At 45.9% G+C, this 24,886-nt stretch overlaps 1 protein-coding gene across 1 annotated transcript in view; it reads left to right on the top strand.

Moving 5' to 3' along the window:
• Positions 1-9,272: 9,272 nt before the first annotated feature.
• LOC146019749 (uncharacterized) overlaps positions 9,273-24,886 on the top strand; it is a 95,144-nt gene continuing 79,530 nt past the window's right edge. Inside the window, exon 1 of the mRNA XM_083152280.1 lies at positions 9,273-9,379. The gene's annotated coding sequence lies outside the window, so the exon portion shown is untranslated. The remainder of the gene's footprint in view (positions 9,380-24,886) is intronic.

The following is a 24,886-nucleotide window of genomic DNA, read 5'->3' as shown; positions in this document are numbered from 1 at the left end:
GGGAGGGCATACACACTGGGCGATTTTCAGCTGAAAATCGGCAAGTATGTATGGGCTTTAAGGCCACCCATTCTTTTGGACCCAGATGAGCTAGGTCCTGAATTGATGTCTCCAAAATGTTGGAGGTTTGTGATAGTAGTACCATCCCTCCTTATGGTCCTGGAACTACAGTATGTGCACAAGGATAACCTGATACAGCTACTTGTAGCCTTCTCTTGCCCCGTACCCCTGATGCAGGGTGAGTACACTCATTCCATGTTCCCTTATATGAGTCTCTCGATGTATTCCCACAGGGATGGATGACAAGGCTTCTCCATAACACAGACATGAGAATCAGAACCTGCTCAGACAAGTAAATGAGCTGCATGTTGTCTGTACATTCAGATTTTAATATGGGCCCGATTCAGACCTGGTTGCTGGGCTGCGAGTGTTCGAAGCCCAGCGATCAGGTTAATGCCATCCCACCGCGGTCCTCACCCCACCCATATGTATGGCCCACAGGAAGAAACCATTCATAATCGAATGGGGAAAATCCAAGACTTACTTGGCACTGCAATTGCCGTGGGGAGATCATGGCTGCTACTGATGCCAGCGGCCCTCCCGCCTCACGGCCGGACCCGTCTGCATTTTCCAGAGCACTCCCAGAAAACACTGGTGCACCACCCATGAACAGCCACTGGCTGTCAATCACCTTGTGAAAGTCTTACCATGGCTAGCCATCCCTGGCTTTGTTCGCAGGGGGACCCTGCACTTGTACACTGAGTACCATGTGCATGTGTGGTCATTCGAGCTGAGAATTTGCAGCCCAGTGAATGAGACAGAATCGGGCACTATATCCTCAATGGCTACATATACACAGCAGGGATGACATAACTGAACGATATCGCTCAGTGTGTATATGCTATATTGTTCATCCAGGAGCACCGATGATCGTTGACAATATCGGCGGTGGCGTGAAAGTGTATACACACCTCAACGGTTCAACCAGCATCCATGTCTTATAGATGTGGATACCTATATGCTTACTTATCTACCAATGTATTTACCTACCTTGGCTAGACGTAGAAACTCTGAATGACATGAACCGTTTATTAGATAGCATATATATTAGGTTCTATAGATGTATCATATACATATAAAATACAAGAAAGTTATATAGGTGCGCTGGCACCTGTAGTCCGTTTCTTAAAAGCAACACTTTTCCAAGTATTACTACACACACTAGCCCAACTGTATATTCAAGGACTGCTGCTCCCCTAGAGGCAATCCCAATTCCCACGGGGTCCTTACAACATGTCCATCTAAAACACAAATTGAGGAGGCGCCTAATAGTGTAGTATCGTTTATTAAAAAACCTGAATTCAATTAAAAGCTTTTTGCAACAGTAGTGCCGGTACGGAAGTGCTCCTCCAGTGTGGGCTGGCTACTACAAGATATAAATGTAAACCACTGGCAAAGCTGCAGACCCGCATGCATAGATATCACTCACGGGACCTTCAGACTACCGTTCAGGCAGAAGTTCTCCTGGACACCGGCGGCTGGGCGTCTAATGGCAGGCAGTCAGTCAGCTCTGTCAGCAGCAGCAAGGATGCGTCACACAGGCCACGCCCCTATGTGTTTCATCATAGGACTTCGTCAGTGGGGTGTAGTATATATATACTAAGTGATTCATCGCGCCCTATGGGCGCTCTTCTCACCGTTGTAAGGGGCTGCGCCCCCTTAACCTGTCTACGCATTTATTGCATGGGTGAGGGTTGCATCAAGGGTGCTATGGTGGGGGGGAGGTGCTTGGGGGTGGTGTGGGTGGGGGAGTGGCCGGGGGATTGAGGAAGTGCTTGGGACACTGGCGGGAGAGCACAGGGTGGGGGCGGGAGGTGCAGATTTGGGCAAAATCAGTTTTTACTTTCCAAAATACACACAGGCCACATTTCAGTAAACCCACATACTGTAATTCAGTAAGGCCATTATAAACACACAGAAATACATGTCAGTAAGCCCACAGAATTACATGTCAGTAAGCACACAAAAATACATATGAGTAAGCTCACTATAACTTATCACAAAGAAATGCATGTCAATTGTCTGTAAGCGCACATAAATACATGTTAGTAAGCACAAGGAAATACATGTTAGTAAGCCCACAGCAATACATGTCAGTAAGCCCACCATTAAACACACATGTGATGCGACATGACAGCAGGGTAAGTGTTACAAAGCTTTTGGGCTACTTCTTACCAACCCTGCCCGCTGCCACCTCCCCAGGCCCTGGGTGACAGAACCTGCTGTCCATCACATCCAGATCATCGGCAGGCATAGAAAGGGCCCGCTCGGCACCGGCAGCCCAGCAGCAGGTTGGTAAGAGATGGCGGATGGGGCACTGCTTGGGTTACACATCCTCAGAAAGGCGGCGCATAAGCAGTGTATTTGGGAATCGCACAACCTCCGCTTCCGTGGAGAACATATATATTGTGCAAATTTAGAACCCCATGTGCCATTTAATTAGAGGCAGCTGGACAAATAGAGGGAGCTGGTGCCCCGAGCAGGGGGAGTGCTTGCACCGGTCTTTAGTGTCTCCCCTGCGGAGATCACGGGGAGGGGGTTTGCGGCCGGGGATGCTAGCGGGAGATAGCGGGGGTGTGGCCGGCTGGGGAGTTTGGCAGGGGGACTGAGAATGGGAGGGGCTAGGGACACTGCTGGGAGATCACAGGGGGATGCTGTCGCGGGATTGAGGAGGGACTGGGAACACTGCTGGGAGATAGGGGGGTGTGGCTGGGGAAGCTGTGGCTGGGGAAGCTGCCAAGGGATTGAGGAGGGGCTGAGGACACTGTCAGGGGACCTCCTTCTCTTGCTCAGCACAGCCACTTACAGGGAAGGAGTAGGCAGACACTGCGGCTGATAGGCTATTTGCCCCATCTGTCACTCTATGACTCCACCCAGCATTATACACACACTCACAGTGTGACAGATCTGGGCAAATTTATAAGAGATATATTTCTAGTGTCCGTGTGTAACCGAAACACTGCCATCTGCTGGAAGCGAGTGAAACTACATCTCTTTCTCTTTCACGGATACAAAAACACAGAGGCAATCACACATACAGAAACACAGAGGCAATCACAAGGTGGCAGACTAGCTTTCAAAGCTTTTGCTTCGAGCGGGCTTAGCTGGTACTGTGTGTGTGTATATATATATATATATATATATATATATATATATAATTTATTTTTTTATTTTTTTATTGAAGCAATAAAGACATTCAATATACATTTTTTTTGTTAAAGTTTGCTCAAGAAACAAAGTAAATAGTATTGGAAGCAGAATTAAATACATTTGCGGTTCTGTCACATATGTGGGTAGATCAACTCATGAACATACAAGACATATATTGGAAAATTGTCAACAAAGCAATCGTTGAACTCATCTCCCCCAATATGCATAAATTTGTGTTAACTTACAATTTAAAATGAATAAGAGGGGTCATTACCTAAGGTTCTGGTCATATACCATAAGAAGTCACTGAAAGACTCATGGATTTGTCGTTTTATTGGACTTGATAGTGTAGCTATGTAACTTTCCCAAGAGTTACAAAATATTTCCACTTTTTTGTCCTTTTCCATTTTCGCCTCAACCCATTCCATTCTAAAATTAAAAAAACTATTTTGATTTAAAGAGAGCCAAGCAAGGAGGGTGCGAGTGGGCCCAAACGTGTAAAATTGCTTTTCTCGCTGCTATACTTATGTTAGGAGTCCCAGTGGACTGCAAGACAAATTGAAATATGCTTGCTGGAGTAAAAGACAATGGAGGCAGGATAGCTGTTGAAACACTGTATTAGCAGGATCAGGAACAGGTATCAAGTTACAGGAATCAAGTACAGGTATCAGGTATCAGGTACAGGTATCAGGTCACAGGCAAGCTACAGCAGTACAGACATGGCTGAGAAAGCTATAACTGGCCCTGAGCTCAGGGCAAATGCAGTTTTAAAACCAGCACAGACCAATCGCTGCAGCACACAGAGACAGGCCCCTCAATTATCAATATGTGCTGCAGCTGGGAATGGCATTCTGAGAACAGCCCAGTCCAGCTGATTACACCAGCTGGAACTGCTTTCAGAAACCACAGTTCTGCAGGCAGAAACCAACAGCAGCACCTCTGGCCATCCACAGGTACTGCAGACCAAGAAATGATAGCAGCACCTCTGGCCACACAGAGGAACTGCAAGGTGAATATAACAACATCAGCACCTCTGGCCACCCAGAGGTACTGCAGACCAAGAAATGACAGCAGAACCTCTGGCCACCCAGAGGTACTGCAAGCTGAATATAACAACAGCAGCACCTCTGGTAACCCAGAGGTACTGCTGACCAAACAAGACAAATGGCAGTCCTGACAACTTACAGCTAATAATAATCATTTACTACCTCTAGTCATAGCATGATTTTTGGGAAAAATACCAAAAGGAGCCCATTCAGGTGTTAAAGGTAAATAGTTAACCAAACAGCCAAAGACATATCTGTGAAGCGTTAACCAGAATCTCCTAACCAAAGGACACTGCCATAAATAATGGTAGATATTGGCTTGGTTTTCACCACATTTCCAGCAATGATGTGAATTTGAAAGACCAATTAAAAACATTTTGGGGAGAAAGATATGTTCTGTGAAGAATATTAATAAACATCTCTTTAAATCTAGAAGAAGAGAAGAGTTTACATTGTTTAGAATGTGCCTTTAGAATAATATCTAAATTAATGTTTGGAAAGTTTGTCTTCCCGGCTGCCAGACCCTCCTCTCTCAAAGAAAAGTCCAAATTTAATTTAAAAAATGTATTAGCAAAATAAATTGAATTTTTGAGCAATGGTTCTTTTTAGAGCATATTGGGGGACATTTACTAAGGCAAGTACGGGTGGATTTTGCGTAATCGTATTCATTCGTATTCATATTTTGGGTAATATTTGTACTTTACTAATTTACTATTGTCTGAATATGGGTTTGTAATTCATTTTAGTGGTCGTAGTTTTCATCCGTATTCGTATTTGATTAATAATACGAATACATACGCCATTAAATGAATACAAATTTCTTTTTCTCATTACTCCAATGTAATTTGGAAATTTACTAAACATTCGTATTTTCAAATACGTGCGTATATGACAATAAATACGACAAAAAAAATAATTCTAATTCAAATTTGAGGAGTATTTCCCATGTTTGAAAAATTCACATCTGAAAAAAAAATCACCATTTAGGGCCAAATGCTCCCATTCACAAGTGTATGCCTTATAAAAGGCCATTAACCACACACACACTGTTCTGCTGTATTCAGACATGGCAACTTTTGTTTTTTGTGAGGACATTTCAGCGTGGGTAATGGGATATGTGATTGCCTGCCAGCACCACCACCACCACCAAAGAAGAACTGAGCAAAGTCAGCAGGTGTTGCAGGTACCTCTGAGGCTGAGGCTGCGTAGGCCTCGTTTATTTAGTGTGCGTCTGACCCTGGACACATTGCCAGATGATGTTGTTATACAGATGTTCCGGCTTGATAGAACCAACATTCTCTGTTTGTATGACCTCATCAGACTGGAGCTAGATCCAGTTACAGGACGCTCCCGCGCTGTGTCTGGTCTGCATAAACTCCTGGCTGTGTTGTACTTTCTTGCCACAGGTAGTTTTCAACATGTGTCTGGCAGAGGCATAGGCATATTCCAGCCCACACTGTCACGTTTCCTCAACCAGGTCCTTCACGCCCTACAGTCACTAATAGAGGACTCTATCTGCTTCCCAAGCCAGAAGACAGAGTGACATGATGTCAGGGTAGCATTATATCGGATTGCAGGCATGCCTAATGTCCTTGGTGCGATTGTCCGGCTGAGACCACCACGGGACACACACCGATCCTATTATAACCGTCGTGGAGGCACAAGTATCAACGTGCAGGTGGTCTGTGATGCTAAACTGAAGATCGGGAGTGTTGTTGCAGGCTACCCTGGCTCATGTCATGACTCCTATATACTCAGGCAGTCAGTCCTCTTTGATGAGTTTGAAGCCGGATTAATGTCAGAGGGCTGGCTCCTGGGTAAGTACTTTTTAATTTACACTTTACTCTCCCTACCTTAACTAATATTCTTAAACTTATATTTGTTTACACCAAACCAATTGTGTGTATATATTAGAGATGTGCGGGCTCGGATTTCAGAGATCCGAGCCCCCACGGACGTCATCATTCCGACCCCGGTTCTGAGCAGCGCTCAGAGATTCCCGCCTGACTCGGTCCGTCCGCGTGATTAGAACGTCATCTTCCGGCGTCGGATTTCGTGAGGCTTTATAAGCGGCTGCCGCACCCGCCATCTTCACTCCAGTATAGTAGTGGGTTGGGAGAGGGTGTGTTGGTGCTGCTGCTGGGGCTTAAACTTGAGCTTGACCTTGAGCTTTTGCAATAGCTGGTGCTGTCTCTCAGTTCTGCTGTGTAGTAGTCTAACTGTGTACTTGTAGTACTACTGTCTCCTCTGTGCGGTCTACCTCTGGTGTGCTGCTGTGCTGTAATTAATTATTTTATTTGCTGGGGCTGTCTCCCTCAGTGCTGCTGTGTACTTTGTTCTCCTCTGCTTAGGAGAACAGTCTAACTGTGTACCTGCCTGTAGTACTACTGTCTCCTCTGTGCTGGGGCATACCTCTGGTGCTGTGCCATTTATTATATATATTAATAATTAATTAATTATATTAAATAAATATATATATAGTCCACTGGTGCTGCCTGCACTGAATCTGCCAGTCTGGTGGTCTGTGGTCTGGGGCTCACTGCCTAATAAATAATACTGCCGTATATCTTGTTACCTGTGTGGTCTGGGGCTCACTGCCTAATACTGCCGTATCTACCGTCTGGTCTGGGGCTCACTGCCTAATAAAATACTGCCGTATATCATTATCTACCTGTGTGGTCTGGGGCTCACTGCCTAATAAATAATTAAATACTGCCGTATATCTCTACCTTTGTGGTCTGGGGCTCACTGCCTAATAAATAATTAAATACTGCCGTATATCTCTACCTTTGTGGTCTGTGGCTCACTGCCTATACTGCCGTATGTACCGTCTGGTCTGGGTCTCACTGCCTAATAAAATACTGCCGTATATCATTATCTTCCTGTGTGGTCTGGGGCTCACTGCCTAATAAATAATTAAATACTGCCTTATATCTCTACCTTTGTGGTCTGGGGCTCACTGCCTAATAAATAATTAAATAGTAAATACTGCCGTATATCTCTACCTTTGTGGTCTGGGGCTCACTGCCTATACTGCCGTATCTACCGTCTGGTCTGGGGCTCACTGCCTAATAAATACTGCCGTATATCTACCTGTGTGGTCTGGGGCCCACTGCCTAATACTGCCGTATCTACCGCTGCAGTGCCACTCTTACATGAGCCACGTATTTGTGCCGCACACTTGTGTGGCTTAGCATAGTTATCCAGCTACCTCGGTGCAAACTTTTGACCTAAAAACAATATTGTAAGGGGTTCAGAATAGACTGGAAATGAGTGTAAATGAATGTTATTGAGGTTAATATAGCGTAGGAGCAAAAAACCTCCAAATTCTGCGATTTTAGCAGTTTTTATGCTTTTTTAACAAAAAAATCCGAACCCAAAACCCCAAAAAATCCACACACAAAACATTTAGGAGGTGTTTTGCCAAAACCCATTAGAACCCAAAACCTCAAGGTAATCAGAACCCAAAACCCGAAAAAGGTTCCGGTGCACATCGAGAGAGAGAGAGAGAGAGAGAGAGAGAGAGAGAGAGAGAGAGAGAGAGAGAGAGAGAGAGAATTCTGCCGCCACTCTATTATAAACAAACACCTTTCCCCTGGTGGCAGATACTGATACTGTATAGCTCTAAGTTCCCACCTCCAGGAACAAGACGGCACTCAGGACACGTTTTTTTCATTCTACAAAAGTATATTAAATGTTCAGTTTTTATTGTTCAGATATAATTGAAAATGTTTCCATACAATTTTAAACAATAACATATGTTCATTTTAATTTTCTACAACAGTTAACATCAATATGACAATAGAATGCAATGTTTGTTTGTTTTTTGTCATTCTGTTGTAAAGGCTTCAAACTTTTTTTTGTTTTTCAGGTGATAAGGGGAACCCCTGTTTATCCTGTTCTAACTCCACTGTCTGACCCACAGTCCGATGCAGAGCACAATTGTAATTGTGCACAGCAGGCTACCAGATGGGTGATAGAAAGATGTTTTGGGCTATTAAAATCTCGCTTTAGATGTCTTGACAAGTCTGGTGGGCTGCTGTTGTATCGGCCTGAAAAGGTATTGTAGTTAAAATTGTGCTGTGCTGCTGTTTTCTCCATAACCTCTGTGTGGATCAACATCTACCACATTTTGAGGATGGAGAAGACAGTCAGCCTGCATCAGAACTAGGAAGATCTGGGGACAGATGGAGTACAGACTCTGGTAGGCAGATAAGGGCTCACTTGATAGAGAGGTTCTTTAGTGGTGAGTGTGTGACCTATTATTCTTGTCATATACGTATACATTGGATAAACTAGTATGTTGATGAATACAGCTTCATACTCCTTTCCTGGAAAATATATGCAATGTTCATAATGACAAATAGTCATAAAACACTGGTATAAAGATGACTACCATATTCAATATAATCTAGTTTTTATCATTGTCCCCAGTAAGATCCCATGTTTATGTAATTTTGACATTAAACATGTTTTAAAGAGAGAGCACAAATGTTAGAATGTTCGTATGTGTAAGGTGTTATTTAAAAAAAAAAAAGATGATTAATGCAGGTAACCACTGCGTTCTATTACTACTAACGAATGAGCGTTATTCAGCCCCTATATTTTAGCAATAGAATTTTGTTCCCATTATGATTTTTCCTCGATATTAGTATTATATAAATGTTTGGAAAACATATTGGTAGGCCTATTGTTGTGGTGACAATACACATATTATTTATTTATCATTTACATAGCCTAATATCACCAACCATTGTGGCCTCATGTGACTGCTGGTTTTTGCCTTGTAGCAAATGTCAAGTGGGATGCACATCATACATTTCCTGTGGCCATTGTGAGTCAGATTACAACAATTACTTTGTTAAACACAATCAATATAGCACAATGTTCAAATCTTCTATTTCCCTAAAAGTGTGTGAAATCAGAGATGTGTTTTTTTTTTTTTTTTTGGAGTTCTATCAATTGTTTTGTTTGTAAAAGCACTTTTTTTATTTTTATGCAGTCAAATACCATCCATCGATGTTGGACACATATAACATTGGTCTGATCCGCCTTGTGTCAGATGTCCATCATGTGTGCTGCTGTTTCGAAGCCTGTGTCGACCTGCTTCTTCAGTGTTTGTGGTAAGTGTTTGCAACTTTTCCTCCGCCCCTGTTTTACAATATTCATATGTTCTAAAGCAGGCTTGTCCAACCCGCGGCCCGCGGGCCGCATGCGGCCCAGGTTGGCTGGTAATGCGGCCCAGTGCAATTTTGCGGGCATCAACATTAATGTTTCTTCTGATTCCTGAAGTCCGGTCCCAGCAGTCCTTTGCGGAGGTGCGCGAGTGCATGGATGACGTCACCAAGCACCTGCGCACTGGAGTACGGCGCTTACACTATGTCAGGTGTCGGTGGAGGCGGGCACTCTAGCCTGCATGCAGTCGGCAGCCATAGGGAGGGAAGGACGCATGTCTGGCTGCACAGCGCTGTGTGTTGCTGGTGTCTTGGGGCGGACAGCACTGGGTCCCACTGCAGTGCTGAAGGTGGAGGGGCGCACGGTGCAACTTAATACAGGTCTGTTGGGGCATATGTGTTATATGGCACTGTGGGGGCATTTGTGTTATATGGCACTGTGGGGGCATTTGTGTTAAATGGCACTGTGGGGGCATATGTCTTATATGGCACTGTGGGGGCATATGTCTTATATGGCACTGTGGGGGCATATGTGTTATATGGCACTGTGGGGGCATATGTGTTATATGGCACTGTGGGGGCATATGTCTTATATGGCACTGTGGGGGCATATGTCTTATATGGCACTGTGGGGGCATATGTGTTATATGGCACTGTGGGGGCATATGTCTTATATGGCACTGTGGGGGCATATGTCTTATATGGCACTGTGGGGGCATATGTCTTATATGGCACTGTGGGGGCATATGTCTTATATGGCACTGTGGGGGCATATGTCTTATATGGCACTGTGGGGGCATATGTCTTATATGGCACTGTGGGGGCATTTGTGTCATATGGCACTGTGGGGGCATATGTGTTATATGGCACTGTGGGGGCATATGTGTTATATGGCACTGTGGGGGCATATGTGTTATATGGCACTGTGGGGGCACATGTGTTATATGGCACTGTGGGGGCATATGTGTTATATGGCACTTTGGGGGAATATGTGTCATATGGCACTGTGGGGACATATGTCTTATATGGCACTGTGGGGGCATATGTGTTATATGGCACTGTGGGGGCATATGTGTTATATGGCACTGTGGGGGCATATGTCTTATATGGCACTGTGGGGGCATATGTGTTATCTGGCACTGTAGGGGCATATGTGTTATCTGGCACTGTGGGGGCATGTGTGTTATATGGCACTGTGGGGGCATATGTCTTATATGGCACTGTGGGGGCATATGTGTTATCTGGCACTGTAGGGGCATATGTGTTATCTGGCACTGTGGGGGCATATGTGTTATATGGCACTGTGGGGGCATATGTGTTATATGGCACTGTGGGGGCATATGTGTTATCTGGCACTGTAGGGGCATATGTGCTATCTGGCACTGTGGGGGCATATGTGCTATATGGCACCGTGGGGGCATATGTGTTATATGGCACTGTGGGGGCATATGTCTTATATGGCACTGTGGGGGCATATGTCTTATATGCACTTTGGGGGCATATGTGTTATATGGCACTGTGGGGGCATGTGTGTTATATGGCACTGTGGGGCATATGTGTTATATGGCACTGTGGGGGCATTTGTGTTATCTGGCACTGTGGGGGCATATGTCTTATATGCACTTTGGGGGCATATGTGTTATATGGCACTGTGGGGCATATGTCTTATATGCACTTTGGGGGCATATGTGTTATATGGCACTGTGGGGGCATATGTGTTATATGGCACTGTGGGGGCATATGTGTTATATGGCACTGTGGGGGCATATGTGTTATATGTCACTGTGGGGGCATATGTGTTATATGTCACTGTGGGGGCATATGTATTATGTGGCACTGTGGGGGCATATGTGTTATCTGGCACTGTTTGGGCATATGTGTTATATGGCACTGTTTGGGCATTTGTGTTATATGGCACTGTGGGGGCATATGTCTTATATGGCACTCTGGGGGCATATGTGTTATATGGCACTGTGGGGGCATATGTGTTATATGGCACTGTGGGGGCATATGTCTTATATGGCACTGTGGGGGCATATGTCTTATATGGCACTGTGGGGGCATATGTGCTATCTGGCACTGTGGGAGCATATGTGTTATCTGGCACTGTGGGGGCATATGTGTTATATGGCACTGTGGGGGCATATGTGTTATATGGCACTGTGGGAGCATATGTGTCATCTGGCACTTTGGGGGCATATGTGTTATCTGGCACTGTGGGGGCATATGTGTTATATGGCACTGTGGGGGCATATGTGTTATCTGGCACTGTGGGGGCATATGTGTTATATGGCACTGTGGGGGCATATGTGTTATATGGCACTGTGGGGGCATATGTGTTATATGGCACTGTGGGGGCATATGTGTTATATGGCACTGTGGGGGCATATGTGTTATATGGCACTGTGGGGACATATGTGTTATCTGGCACTGTGGGAGCATATGTGTTATCTGGCACTGTGGGGGCATATGTCTTATATGGCACTGTGGGGGCATATGTGTTATATGGCACTGTGGGGGCATGTGTGTTATATGGCACTGTGGGGGCATATGTGTTATATGGCACTGTGGGGGCATATGTGTTATATGGCACTGTGGGGGCATATGTGTTATCTGGCACTGTGGGGGCATATGTGTTATCTGGCACTGTGGGGGCATATGTGTTATCTGGCACTGTGGGGGCATATGTGTTATATGGCACTGTGGGAGCATATGTGTTATCTGGCGCTGTGGGGGCATATGTGTTATATGGCGCTGTGGGGGCATATGTCTTATATGGCGCTGTGGGGGCATATGTCTTATATGGCGCTGTGGGGGCATATGTGTTATATGGCGCTGTGGGGGCATATGTGTTATATGGCGCTGTGGGGGCATATGTGTTATATGGCACTGTTTGGGCATATGTGTTATATGGCACTGTGGGGGCATATGTGTTATATGGCACTGTGGGGGCATATGTGTTATATGGCACTGTGGGGGCATATGTTTTATATGGCGCTGTGGGGGCATATGTGTTATCTGGCGCTGTGGGGGCATATGTGTTATATGGCGCTGTGGGGGCATATGTCTTATATGGCGCTGTGGGGGCATATGTGTTATATGGCGCTGTGGGGGCATATGTGTTATATGGCGCTGTGGGGGCATATGTGTTATATGGCTCTGTGGGGGCATAAGTGTTATATGGCACTGTGGGGGCATATGTGTTATATGGCACTGTGGGGGCATGTGTGTTATATGGCACTGTTTGGGCATATGTGTTATATGGCACTGTGGGGGCATTTGTGTTATATGGCACTGTGGGGGCATATGTGTTATATGGCACTGTGGGGGCATATGTGTTATATGGCACTGTGGGGGCATATGTGTTATATGGCACTGTGGGGGCATATGTGTTATATGGCACTGTTTGGGCATTTGTGTTATATGGCACTGTGGGGGCATATGTGTTATGTGGCACTGTGGGGGCATATGTGTTATCTGGCACTGTTTGGGCATATGTGTTATATGGCACTGTTTGGGCATTTGTGTTATATGGCACTGTGGGGGCATATGTCTTATATGGCACTCTGGGGGCATATGTGTTATATGGCACTGTGGGGGCATATGTGTTATATGGCACTGTGGGGGTATATGTCTTATATGGCACTGTGGGGGCATATGTCTTATATGGCACGGTGGGGGCATATGTGTTATATGGCACTGTGGGAGCATATGTGTTATCTGGCGCTGTGGGGGCATATGTGTTATATGGCACTGTGGGGGCATGTGTGTTATATGGCACTGTTTGGGCATATGTGTTATATGGCACTGTGGGGGCATGTGTGTTATATGGCACTGTTTGGGCATATGTGTTATATGGCACTGTGGGTGCATTTGTGTTATATGGCACTGTGGGGGCATATGTGTTATATGGCACTGTGGGGGCATATGTGTTATATGGCACTGTGGGGGCATATGTGTTATATGGCACTGTGGGGGCATATGTGTTATATGGCACTGTTTGGGCATTTGTGTTATATGGCACTGTGGGGGCATATGTGTTATGTGGCACTGTGGGGGCATATGTGTTATCTGGCACTGTTTGGGCATATGTGTTATATGGCACTGTTTGGGCATTTGTGTTATATGGCACTGTGGGGGCATATGTCTTATATGGCACTCTGGGGGCATATGTGTTATATGGCACTGTGGGGGCATATGTGTTATATGGCACTGTGGGGGTATATGTGTTATATGGCACTGTGGGAGCATATGTGTTATCTGGCGCTGTGGGGGCATATGTGTTATATGGCACTGTGGGGGCATATGTCTTATATGGCGCTGTGGGGGCATATGTGTTATATGGCGCTGTGGGGGCATATGTGTTATATGGCGCTGTGGGGGCATATGTGTTATATGGCGCTGTGGGGGCATATGTGTTATATGGCGCTGTGGGGGCATATGTGTTATATGGCGCTGTGGGGGCATTTGTGTTATATGGCGCTGTGGGGGCATATGTGTTATATGGCGCTGTGGGGGCATATGTGTTATATGGCGCTGTGGGGGCATATGTCTTATATGGCGCTGTGGGGGCATATGTGTTATATGGCGCTGTGGGGGCATATGTGTTATATGGCGCTGTGGGGGCATATGTGTTATATGGCACTGTGGGGGCATATGTGTTATATGGCACTGTTTGGGCATATGTCTTATATGGCACTGTGGGGTCATATGGCACTGTGGGGGCATATGTCTTATATGGCACTGTGGGGGCATATGTGTTATATGGCACTGTGGGGGCATATGTCTTATATGGCACTGTGGGGGCATATGTGTTATATGGCACTGTGGGGGCATATGTGTTATATGGCACTGTGGGGGCATATGTCTTATATGGCGCTGTGGGGGCATATGTGTTATCTGGCACTGTGGGGGCATATGTGTTATATGGCACTGTGGGGGCATATGTGTTATATGGCACCATGGGGGCATATGTGTTATATGGCACCGTGGGGGCATTTGTGTTATATGTCACTGTGGGGGCATATGTGTTATATGTCACTGTGGGGGCATATGTGTTATATGGCACTGTGGGGGCATTTGTGTTATATGGCACTGTGGGGGCATATGTGTTATATGGCACTGTGGGGGCATTTGTGTTATATGGCACTGTTTGGGCATATGTGTTATATTGCACTGTTTGGGCATATGTGTTATATGGCACTGTGGGGGCATATGTGTTATATGGCACTGTGGGGGCATATGTGTTATATGGCACTGTGGGGGCATATGTGTTATATGGCACTGTGGGGGCATATGTGTTATATGGCACTGTGGGGGCATATGTGTTATATGGCACTGTGGGGGCATTTGTGTTATATGGCACTGTTTGGGCATATGTGTTATATTGCACTGTGGGGGCATATGTGTTATATGGCACTGTTTGGGCATATGTGTTATATGGCACTGTGGGGGCATATGTGTTATATGGCACTGTTTGGGCATATGTGTTATCTGGCACTGTGGGGGCATATGTGTTATATGGCACTGTGGGGGCATATGTGTTATATAGCACTGTTTGGGCATATGTGTTATATGGCACTGTGGGGGCATTTGTGTTATATGGCACTGTGGGGGCATATGTGTTATATGGCACTGTGGGGGCATATGTGTTATATGGCACTGTGGGGGCATATGTGTTATATGGCACTGTGGGGGCATTTGTGTTATATGGCACTGTTTGGGCATATGTGTTATATTGCACTGTGGGGGCATATGTGTTATATGGCACTGTGGGGGCATATGTGTTATATGGCACTGTGGGGGCATATGTGTTATATGGCACTGTGGGGGCATATGTGTTATATGGCACTGTGGGGGCATATGTGTTATATGGCACTGTGGGGGCATTTGTGTTATATGGCACTGTTTGGGCATATGTGTTATATTGCACTGTGGGGGCATATGTGTTATATGGCACTGTTTGGGCATATGTGTTATATGGCACTGTGGGGGCATATGTGTTATATGGCACTGTTTGGGCATATGTGTTATCTGGCACTGTGGGGGCATATGTGTTATATGGCACTGTGGGGGCATATGTGTTATATGGCACTGTTTGGGCATATGTGTTATATGGCACTGTGGGGGCATTTGTGTTATATGGCACTGTGGGGGCATATGTGTTATATGGCACTGTGGGGGCATATGTGTTATATGGCACTGTGGGGGCATATGTGTTATATGGCACTGTGGGGGCATATGTGTTATATGGCACTGTGGGGGCATATGTGTTCTATGGCACTGTGGGGGCATATGTCTTATATGGCACTGTGGGGGCATATGTGTTATATGGCGCTGTAGGGGCATATGTGTTATATGGCGCTGTGGGGGCATATGTCTTATATGACTCTGTGGGGGCATATGTGTTATATGGCGCTGTGGGGGCATATGTCTTATATGGCGCTGTGGGGGCATATGTGCTATACAGCGCTGTGGGGGCATATGTGTTATATGGCACTGTGGGGGCATATGTGTTATATGGCACTGTGGGGGCATATGTGTTATATGGCACTGTGGGGGCATATGTCTTATATGGCACTGTGGGGGCATATGTGTTATATGGCACTGTTTGGGCATATGTCTTATATGGCACTGTGGGGGCATATGTGTTATATGGCACTGTGGGGGCATATGTCTTATATGGCACTGTGGGGGCATATGTGTTATATGGCACTGTGGGGGCATATGTGTTATATGGCACTGTGGGGGAATATGTGTTATATGGCACTGTGGGGGAATATGTGTTATCTGGCACTGTGGGGACATATGTCTTATATGGCACTGTGGGGGCATATGTGTTACATGGCACTGTGGGGGCATATGTGTTATCTGGCACTGTGGGGGCATATGTGTTATATGGCACGGTGGGGGCATATGTGTTATATGGCACTGTGGGGGCATATGTGTTATATGGCACTGTGGGGTCATATGTGTTATATTGCACTGTGGGGGCATATGTCTTATATGGCACTGTGGGGGCATATGTGTTATATGGCACTGTGGGGGCATATGTGTTATATGGCACTGTGGGGGCATATGTGTTATATGGCACTGTGGGGGCATATGTGTTATATGGCACTGTGGGGGCATATGTGTTATATGGCACTGTGGGGGCATATGTGTTATATGGCACTGTTTGGGCATATGTGTTATATGGCACTGTGGGGGCATTTGTGTTATATGGCACTGTGGGGGCATATGTGTTATATGTCACTGTGGGGGCATATGTGTTATATGGCACTGTGGGGGCATTTGTGTTATATGGCACTGTGGGGGCATATGTGTTATATTGCACTGTGGGGGCATATGTGTTATATGGCACTGTTTGGGCATATGTGTTATATTGCACTGTGGGGGCATATGTGTTATATGGCACTGTGGGGGCATATGTGTTATCTGGCACTGTGGGTGCATATGTGTTATATGGCACTGTGGGGGCATATGTGTTATATGGCACTGTGGGTGCATATGTGTTATATGGCACTGTGGGGCATATGTGTTATCTGGCACTGTGGGTGCATATGTGTTATCTGGCACTGTGGGGGCATATGTCTTATATGGCACTGTGGGGACATATGTGTTATATGGCACTGTGGGGGCATATGTGTTATATGGCACTGTGGGGGCATATGTGTTATATGGCACTGTGGGGGCATATGTGTTATATGGCACTGTGGGCGCATATGTGTTATATGGCACTGTGGGGGCATATGTGTTATATGGCACTGTTTGGGCATATGTGTTATCTGGCACTGTGGGGGCATATGTGTTATCTGGCACTGTGGGGGCATATGTCTTATATGGCACTGTGGGGGCATATGTCTTATATGGCACTGTGGGGGCATATGTGTTATATGGCTCTGTGGGGGCATTTGTGTTATATGGCACTGTTTGGGCATATGTGTTATATGGCACTGTGAGGGCATATGTGTTATATGGCACTGTGGGGACATATGTGTTATATGGCACTGTGGGGGCATATGTGTTATATGGCACTGTGGGGGCATATGTGTTATATGGCACTGTTTGGGCATATGTGTTATATGGCACTGTGGGGGCATGTGTGTTATATGGCACTGTGGGGGCATATGTGTTATATGGCACTGTGGGGGCATATGTGTTATATGGCACTGTGGGGGCATATGTGTTATATGGCACTGTGGGGGCATATGTGTTATATGGCACTGTGGGGGCATATGTGTTATCCGGCACTGTGGGGGCATATGTGTTATCTGGCACTGTGGGGGCATATGTGTCATATGGCACTATTTGGGCATATGTGTTATATGGCACTGTGGGGGCATATGTGTTATATGGCACTGTGGGGGCATATGTGTTATATGGCACTGTGGGGGCATATGTGTTATATGGCACTGTGGGGGCATATGTGTTATATGGCACTGTTTGGGAATATGTGTTATATGGCACTGTGGGGGCATATGTGTTATATGGCACTGTGGGGGCATATGTGTTATATGGCACTGTGGGGGCATATGTGTTATATGGCACTGTGGGGGCATATGTGTTATATGGCACTGTGGGGGCATATGTGTTATATGGCACTGTGGGGGCATATGTGTTATATGGCACTGTAGGGGCATGTGTGTTATATGGCACTGTGGGTGCATATGTGTTATATGGCACTGTGGGGGCATAAGTGTTATATGGCACTGTTTGGGCATATGTGTTATATGGCACTGTGGGGGCATTTGTGTTATATGGCACTGTGGGGGCATATGTGTTATATGGCACTGTGGGGGCATATGTGTTATATGGCACTGTGGGGGCATATGTGTTATATGGCACTGTGGGGGCATATGTGTTATATGGCACTGTGGGGGCATATGTGTTATATGGCACTGTGGGGGCATATGTGTTATATGGCACTGTGGGTACATTTGTGTTATATGGCACTGTGGGGGCATATGTGTTATATGGCACTGTGGGGGCATATGTGTTATATGGCACTGTGGGGGCATTTGTGTTATATGGCACTGTGGGGGCATACAGTTGTATTCAAAATTAATCAACCCCCAATGCTGTAAAGGGGTTTAGGGACTATAGTGTACATTTGGAATTGTATTCAGAATGAAATCCTACAAGGACGTTTTAAAGAACCAAATGCAACTAAAAAGACATCAATTGTTTATATAACACAGTAGTAAATGTTTATTTTGTGGTTTCTTCATTGCCACAATTATTCAACCCCTTAAAGACTACCACTCTGAAGAAGAGAGGTTAATTCTGGTGTTTTCAATCAGGTATTGAAAACACCTGTGGATGTCACCGAGCACCAATCAAGCATAATAAGCACCAATTAGGCAGCTTTAAAATGACTGTGATACTCAGCTCCTTCTAGACATTTACTGGTGTGGTTACAAACATGGTGAAGTCAAGAGAATGGTCCAGGAAGATAAGAGAAGAGGTGATTTGTCTTCACAGGAAGGGCAATGGCTATAAGAAGATTGCAAAGAAGTTAAACATACCAAGAGACACCATAGGAAGCATCATTCGCAAATTCAAGGCAAAGGGCACTATTGAAATGCTACCTGGTCGTGGAAGAAAGAAGATCCTGACTTCGACTGCTGTGCGCTACCTGAAGCGTAGAGTGGATAAAAGTCCCCGTGTGACTGCTGAGGAACTGAAAAAAGATTTGTCAGATGTGGGTATAGAAGTTTCAGCTCAGACAATAAGGCGCACACTGCGTAATGAAGGTCTCCATGCCAGAACCCCCAGGCGCACCCCCTTGCTGTCTCCCAAGAATAAGAAGAGTCGACTGCAGTATGCCAAAAGTCATGTGGGCAAACCACAAAAGTTGTGGGATAGTGTTCTGTGGACTGATGAAACAAAATTAGAACTGTTTGGGCCCATGGATCAACGCTATGTTTGGAGGAGGAAGAACAAGGCATATGACGAAAAGAACACCTTGCCTACTGTGAAGCATGGCGGAGGGTCAATTATGCTTTGGGGCTGTTTTGCTTCTGCAGGTACAGGGAAGCTTCAGCGTGTACAAGGTACCATGAATTCTCTTCAGTACCAGGAGATATTGGATGAAAATGTGATGCAGTCCGTCACACAACTGAGGCTTGGGAGACGTTGGACCTTTCAACAGGACAATGATCCCAAGCATACCTCCAAGTCCACTAGAGCATGGTTGCAGAGGAAAGGCTGAAACATTTTGGAGTGGCCATCGCAGTCACCAGACTTAAATCCGATTGAGAACCTCTGGTGGGACTTAAAGAAAGCAGTTGCAGTGCGCAAGCCTAAGAATTTGACTGAACTGGAGGCTTTTGCCCATGAAGAATGGGCGAAGATACCCGTAGATCGCTGCAAGACACTTGTGTCAAGCTATGCTTCACGTTTAAAAGCTGTTATAACTGTAAAAGGATGTTGTACTAAGATTGAATGTCACTTGGGGGTTGAATAAAAACTAATAATGTTGTGAGCACAGAAAAGACATTTGTGGTTATTTCATTATAAACTTAAGTTTATATTTCTCTGACCTACAAGTGCCTCTTTCATGTAAATGTAAGCAAGATGACTGAATGATCAAAATCAATGTCAAACTGGCCAAAACATTCAATTTCAGTGGGGGTTGAATAATTTTGAATACAACTGTATGTGTTATATGGCACCGTGGGGGCATATGTGTTATATGGCACCGTGGGGGCATATGTGTTATATGGCACTGTGGGGGCATATGTGTTATATGGCACTGTGGGGGCATATGTCTTATATGGCACTGTGGGGGCATATGTGTTATATGGCACCGTGGGGGCATATGTGTTATATGGCACTGTGGGGGCATATGTGCTATATGGCACTGTGGGGGCATATGTCTTATATGGCACTGTGGGGGCATTTGTCTTATATGGCACTGTGGGGGCATATGTGTTATATGGCACTGTGGGGGCATTTGTGTTATATGGCACTGTGGGGGCATATGTGTTATATGGCACTGTGGGGGTATATGTGTTATATGGCACTGTTTGGGCATATGTGTTATGTGGCACTGTGGGGGCATATGTGTTATCTGGCACTGTTTGGGCATATGTGTTATATGGCACTGTTTGGGCATATGTGTTATATGGCACTGTTTGGGCATATGTCTTATATGGCACTGTGGGGTCATATGGCACTGTGGGGGCATATGTGTTATATGGCACTGTGGGGGCATATGTGTTATATGGCACTGTGGGGGCATTTGTGTTATATGGCACTGTGGGGGCATATGTGTTATATGGCACTGTGGGGGCATATGTGCTATATGGCACGGTGGGGGCATATGTGTTATCTGGCACTGTGGGGGCATATGTGTTATATGGCACTGTGGGGGCATATGTGCTATATGGCACTGTGGGGGCATTTGTGTCATATGGCACTGTGGGGGCATATGTGTTATATGGCACTGTGGGGGCATATGTCTTATATGGCACTGTGGGGGCATATGTGCTATATGGCACGGTGGGGGCATATGTGTTATCTGGCACTGTGGGGGCATATGTGTTATATGGCACTGTGGGGGCATATGTGCTATATGGCACTGTGGGGGCATTTGTGTTATATGGCACTGTGGGGGCATATGTGTTATCTGGCACTGTGGGGGCATATGTGTTATCTGGCACTGTGGGGGCATATGTGTTATCTGGCACTGTGGGGGCATATGTGTTATCTGGCACTGTGGGGGCATATTTGTTATCTGGCACTGTGGGGGCATATGTGTTATATGGCACTGTGGGGGCATATGTGTTATATGGCACTGTGGGGGCATATGTGTTATATGGCACTGTGGGGGCATATGTCTTATATGGCACTGTGGGGGCATGTGTGTTATATTGCACTGTGGGGGCATATGTGTTATATGGCACTGTTTGGGCATATGTGTTATATGGCACTGTGGGGGCATATGTGTTATATGGCACTGTGGGGGCATTTGTGTTATATGGCACTGTGGGGGCATATGTGTTATATGGCACTGTGGGGGCATATGTGTTATATGGCACTGTTTGGGCATTTGTGTTATATGGCACTGTGGGGGCATATGTGTTATATGGCACTGTGGGGGCATATGTGTTATATGGCACTGTGGGGGCATATGTGTCATATGGCACTGTGGGGGCATTTGTGTTATATGGCACTGTTTGGGCATTTGTGTTATTTTGCACTGTGGGGGCATATGTGTTATATGGCACTGTTTGGGCATATGTGTTATATGGCACTGTGGGGGCATATGTGTTATATGGCACTGTGGGGGCATATGTGTCATATGGCACTGTTTGGGCATATGTGTTATATGGCACTGTTTGGGCATTTGTGTTATATTGCACTGTGGGGGCATATGTGTTATATGGCACTGTTTGGGCATATGTGTTATATGGCACTGTGGGGGCATATGTGTTATATGGCACTGTGGGGGCATATGTGTCATATGGCACTGTGGGGGCATTTGTGTTATATGGCACTGTTTGGGCATTTGTGTTATATGGCACTGTGGGGGCATATGTGTTATATGGCACTGTGGGGGCATTTGTGTTATATGGCACTGTTTGGGCATATGTGTTATGTGGCACTGTGGGGGCATATGTGTTATCTGGCACTGTTTGGGCATATGTGTTATATGGCACGGTGGGGGCATATGTGTTATATGGCACTGTTTGGGCATATGTGTTATGTGGCACTGTGGGGGCATATGTGTTATATGGCACTGTGGGGGCATATGTGTTATATGGCACTGTGGGGGTATATGTGTTATCTGGCACTGTTTGGGCATATGTGTTATATGGCACTGTTTGGGCATATGTGTTATATGGCACTGTGGGGGCATTTGTGTCATATGGCACTGTGGGGGCATATGTGTCAAATGGCACTGTGGGGGCATATGTGTTATATGGCACTGTGAGGGCATATGTGTTATATGGCACTGTGGGGGCATATGTGTCATATGGCACTGTGAGGGCATATGTGTTATATGGCACTGTGGGGGCATATGTGTTATATGGCACTGTTTGGGCATATGTCTTATATGGCACTGTGGGGGTATATGTGTTATCTGGCACTGTGGGGGCATATGTGTTATCTGGCACTGTGGGGGCATATGTCTTATATGGCACTGTGGGGGCATATGTGTTATATGGCACTGTGGGGGCATATGTCTTATATGGCACTGTGGGGGCATATGTGTTATATGGCACTGTGGGGGCATATGTGTTATATGGCACTGTGGGGGCATAGGTCTTATATGGCACTGTGGGGGCATATGTGCTATATGGCACGGTGGGGGCATATGTGTTATCTGGCACTGTGGGGGCATATGTGTTATCTGGCACTGTGGGGGCATATGTGTTATATGGCACTGTGGGGTCATATGGCACTGTGGGGGCATTTGTGTTATATGGCACTGTGGGGCATATGTGTTATATGGCACTGTGGGGGCATATGTGTTATATGGCACTGTGGGGGCATATGTGTTATATGGCACTGTGGGGGCATATGTGTTATATGGCACTGTGGGGGCATATGTGTTATATGGCACTGTGGGGGCATATGTGTTATATGGCACTGTGGGGGCATTTGTGTTATATGGCACTGTTTGGGCATATGTGTTATATTGCACTGTGGGGGCATATGTGTTATATGGCACTGTGGGGGCATATGTGTTATATGGCACTGTGGGGTCATATGGCACTGTGGGGGCATTTGTGTTATATGGCACTGTTTGGGCATATGTGTTATATTGCACTGTGGGGGCATATGTGTTATATGGCACTGTTTGGGCATATGTGTTATATGGCACTGTGGGGGCATATGTGTTATATGGCACTGTGGGGGCATATGTGTTATATGGCACTGTGGGGGCATTTGTGTTATATGGCACTGTTTGGGCATATGTGTTATCTGGCTCTGTGGGGGCATATGTGTTATATGGCACTGTGGGGGCATATGTGTTATATGGCACTGTGGGGGCATATGTGTTATATGGCACTGTGGGGGCATATGTGTTATATGGCACTGTGGGGGTATATGTGTTATATGGCACTGTGGGGGCATATGTGTCATATGGCACTGTGAGGGCATATGTGTTATATGGCACTGTGGGGGCATATGTGTTATATGGCACTGTGGGGGCATATGTGTTATATGGCACTGTGGGGGCATATGTGTTATATGGCACTGTGGGGGCATATGTGCTATATGGCACGGTGGGGGCATATGTGTTATCTGGCACTGTGGGGGCATATGTGTTATATGGCACTGTGGGGGCATATGTGTTATCTGGCACTGTGGGGGCATATGTGTTATATGGCACTGTGGGGGCATATGTGTTATATGGCACTGTGGGGACATATGTGTTATCTGGCACTGTTGGGGCATATGTGTTATATGGCACTGTGGGGGCATATGTGTTATATGGCACTGTGGGGGCATATGTGTTATATGGCACTGTTTGGGCATATGTGTTATATGGCACTGTGGGGGCATATGTGTTATATGGCACTGTGGGGGCATATGTGTTATATGGCACTGTTTGGGCATATGTGTTATATGGAACTGTGGGGGCATATGTGTTATATGGCACTGTTTGGGCATATGTGTTATCTGGCACTGTGGGGGCATATGTGTTATATGGCACTGTGGGGGCATATGTGTTATATGGCACTGTTTGGGCATATGTGTTATATGGCACTGTGGGGGCATTTGTGTTATATGGCACTGTGGGGGCATATGTGTTATATGGGACTGTTTGGGCATATGTGTTATATTGCACTGTGGGGGCATATGTGTTATATGGCACTGTTTGGGCATATGTGTTATATGGCACTGTGGGGGCATATGTGTTATATGGCACTGTGGGGGCATATGTGTCATATGGCACTGTGGGGGCATTTGTGTTATATGGCACTGTTTGGGCATTTGTGTTATATGGCACTGTGGGGGCATATGTGTTATATGGCACTGTGGGGGCATTTGTGTTATATGGCACTGTTTGGGCATATGTGTTATGTGGCACTGTGGGGGCATATGTGTTATCTGGCACTGTTTGGGCATATGTGTTATCTGGCACTGTTTGGGCATATGTGTTATTTGGCACTGTTTGGGCATATGTGTTATATGGCACTGTTTGGGCATATGTGTTATATGGCACTGTTTGGGCATATGTGTTATATGGCACTGTTTGGGCATATGTGTTATCTGGCACTGTTTGGGCATATGTGTTATATGGCACTGTTTGGGCATATGTGTTATATGGCACTGTGGGGGCATTTGTGTCATATGGCACTGTGGGGGCATATGTGTTATATGGCACTGTGGGGGCATATGTGTTATATGGCACTGTGGGGGCATATGTGTTATATGGCACTGTGGGGGCATATGTGTCATATGGCACTGTGAGGGCATATGTGTTATATGGCACTG

The sequence above is a fragment of the Crinia signifera genome, chromosome 7, assembly GCF_055691185.1.
Source record: "Crinia signifera chromosome 7, ASM5569118v1, whole genome shotgun sequence".
In the NCBI taxonomy this organism is placed as follows: Eukaryota; Metazoa; Chordata; class Amphibia; order Anura; family Myobatrachidae; genus Crinia; species Crinia signifera.
The sequence above is the reverse complement of the archived record's forward strand: the minus strand, read 5'-3'. Positions and strand labels throughout refer to the sequence as shown.